Source organism: Phyllostomus hastatus, unplaced genomic scaffold (genome assembly GCF_019186645.2).
Source record: "Phyllostomus hastatus isolate PE091 unplaced genomic scaffold, TTU_PhHast_1.1 phas_contig_38, whole genome shotgun sequence".
NCBI classification, from domain to species: Eukaryota; Metazoa; Chordata; class Mammalia; order Chiroptera; family Phyllostomidae; genus Phyllostomus; species Phyllostomus hastatus.
This window is the reverse complement of record NW_025333869.1, coordinates 23,316,806-23,320,400: the sequence shown is the minus strand read 5'-3', so window position 1 is coordinate 23,320,400 and position 3,595 is coordinate 23,316,806.

Below are 3,595 nucleotides of genomic sequence, written 5' to 3'. Positions count from 1 at the left end.
CCCACCCCACACCACACACCACAGGCAGGCAACTTGGCCCTGGGATCAGTAGAGTCCAGCACACGTGTCCTGTCAATCGGAGTTGTGCTCAAAATAGTTGCCGGCTGTACTCTTCTCCCACCCCCCAGCTGTATTACTTCCAGAGCTAACTATAGCAAAAACTTCTGTCCTCCCCTGTCCCCCATTCTCCTGCAAGGGCCTTTTTTTTCAGGACTCAGAGTACTAGCTCTCTAGTCTCCATAACTCATGTACACCCTTTCAGGGATTGTGGCTTCCCTGATAGGGTCATGGACTAATTCCAACCACGTTCCTCCAAAAGTTCATTTCAAAGTGGCAGCAGCAGGGGCTTCAATTCCAGAACAAGAAAGAATGCCCCCTTCCTGCATGAATCTTCCTATTAATCAAAATAGAGATCTATACCCCACCTCAGTGCTAGATGCAATGTAAAGGAATTCTGATCAGCCTGGGCCCAGTTGAACTGCTGTTGCCTGTTCCATAAAGCCTGTCATGCCCATCTCCTGACTCCCTACCTATATAATAGGCCTTCCTTCTTCTGGGCAACAGATGCATCAGTAGTTTCTATTGTTGTATTTCTCTGCCAGTATTATTGTTAGTTTATATGCCTGTCTCACTCTTAGACTGTGAGGAACTTGAAGGCAAGGACTATGTGCAACAGCCAGTCAACAGCCCACAGAACAATGATGGATGTAAATAGTACTCAATAAATGTTGCTAAATTGAATTGACTCTTACAATAGGTAGTCATGGAAAGGTGAACACAGATAGGTGTGCATAAACATGCCAACCCATGTTCGTAATAAAATCCCTACTTATTTTTAGGTTTCCATTACCATGAATGTGTCCTATGTTAAGGGCTGTCTGTTATAAAACATTATAATGCTGTAATTATCAAAGGCTACAGCATTTCCTGGAACAGCTGTTCTGTTAGTATGCCAAATGCTGTTCGCCTTGGTGTATGCAGTCATAGAAAGCACTTGGGATACAGAATCAGGTATGGACTTGGATTTTTGTTCCACTATTTATTAACTGAGTTACCTTAGGCAGTTACTTGACCTCATCAGTAAAAAGAGTATCTAAATATCCATTCATTCACTATTCAAGCATTTATTAAGTGTTAGCTACATGTAAGCTTTCATTTAACCCTCAGTGCACATTAGGATTACCTGGGAAACTTTAAAGCTACTGGTTCCCTAAAATGAGACAGCATATAGAATTAGATGATAATATAATGAAATAGTCTATCAGTGTGATTATTAGGTCTTAGAGATTCTGATTTTATTGGTCTGATACCTGGTATTGCCATTTTGGGGGGGGGATTATTCTTTTAAATATTTCATTTATTTATCTTTAAAAGATGGGGAAGGGAGGGAGAAAGAGGGGGAGAGAAACATCACTGTGTGGGAGATTCACTGATGGGTTGCCTCTCGCATGCCGCCATCCTCGGGGACCTGGCCTGCAACCCAGGCATGTGCCCTGACTGGGAACTGGACAAGTGACCTTTCGGTTCATAGGCCAGCACTCAATCCACTGAGCCACACCAGACAGGGCTGGTATTGCCACTTTAGAGCCACAGGTGATTCCAATGTGCTATCAAGATTGAGAACCAAAGTGGGGATATAGGTGATAAAATGCAACACATCAGCCTTTCAAGGAACTGAATTTAGGCTCTACCGCTTACTAGGAGTGCAACTGTACGCAAGACAGAGGATACTAACTTTCCTATGCTGATATGAGTTAAATGGGATAAATTATGTGAAAATACTTAACAGACATCCCAGACTATGGTAGGTGTTCAACAGTGTTATTGAATCTGGCAAGTTACTAACCTACACTAGTGAGTTTCAATCTTCAGTGTACAAAAGGAATCATCTGGAGGGCCTATTAAACCATAGCTTGCTAGGCCCACCTCCAGAATTTCTGATTCAGTATGTCTAGGTTGCGTCTGAGATTTGTATTTCTAACAGGTTCTCAGATCATACTGATACTGTTGAGCCCAGGATCACACTTTGAGAACTACTGACCTCAACTATAACCTCCTGAGGACAGGAGTTGACTCATTTACTAAAGCTTGCTCAATGCCTAATACAGCTTCCAACACAGACTACCAGTGCAATATTTTCCAGTGAATGGTTCATACCACTCTGTGCTTCAAAATAACTAATATTTACCATCAATAATATGAGAACAAGAATTTTTGTGCACTATTGTGCTCCCAGAGCCAAGAATGTGGCTTGACATATAGCAGTGCTCAGAGATAATGTTTAAAAAAGATTTTATTTATTTTTAGACAGAGTGAGAGGGAGAAAGAGGGTGGGAAACATTAATGTGTGGTTGCCTCTCAGCGCCCCCTACTGGGCACCTGGCCCACAACCCAGGCACCTGCCCTGACTGGGAGTGGAACCAGGGACCTTTTGGTTCACAGGTCAGTGCTCAAACCACTGAACCACACCAGCCAGGGCTCAAAGATGATAGTTAAATAAACATTATTGAAATGATTCAATGAGGCCATGTACCATATTTTGCCATGTATAATGTGCACTTTTTTTGCCCAAATTTTTGAGGAAAAAATAGGGATGTGCATTATACATGGGTAGTACCTGAAATATATTGTATCTGTTCTTGTGCTTTGTAATTATTTGTTATACAAAACTTCTTATATCATAATATGTTAAAAATAAACGCTAAAATTCCTTTATAATACAAAAAGCCAGTATCTTAATATAAATAAATAATTGAATTTAAAAAATTAAAATGAAAGATTTTGTCCCTGAAAGTTTGGGCCGAAAATGTAGGTGCGCAGTATATACACGGGGGTGCATTATACATGGCAAAATATGGTATATTTTAAAAAATCATACAAAGATTAGCTACAATTGTTGTTCATTAGGGGTAATAATAATTACTCCAGAAACTGTAGCTCTTCCACATGCTGGCTGTATTCTGAGAGCGGAGATCATCTAGCTTTCATAGCTCTGCATCTAAACCAAGGAGTCGTATAAAAGTGGTTAATTAATAACAGCTGACTTTCACCGACTGCTTACTATGGTGCCAGGCAATCTATGTGACTACCAGAAAGGCATCATGCTATTAGAAGGGTATCTAATATTCTCTCCATTTTACAGATGAAGGAAACAGGCAGAGATTAAGTTGCCCAAGATAGCGATTGCAGAGCCAGGGCACTAAAACATGAAACCCTAAAGCACAGTTAGTGTCCTTTACTCTTTCATATGCCCCGCAAACCTCAAGACCGGCAAAGGTCAAGGGTAAGAACGTCATCGAAGGCGGAAGTCAATGGAGTTAGGGGTCAGCAGGAAGTAGCTACGGGACTCTAGGTCAGAGGTCACTAACAGGTCATAGGCGATTGAGGGATTCGTTACTAAACACAGCTTGACCTAGTAGTCTTCTCAATCGCTTCTCAGCTGGTGGATCTGTAAGGCTACCAGGACATCGGAAGGGGCGGGGGGTGGAGTGGGGAACAGAAAAGCAAAAACAAAACAAAACAAAACCTGCGGAGCCTCCATAAGGGCGGCCCGGATCGCGGAAGAAATCGGCGCATGCGCGGCATCCGGGATCCT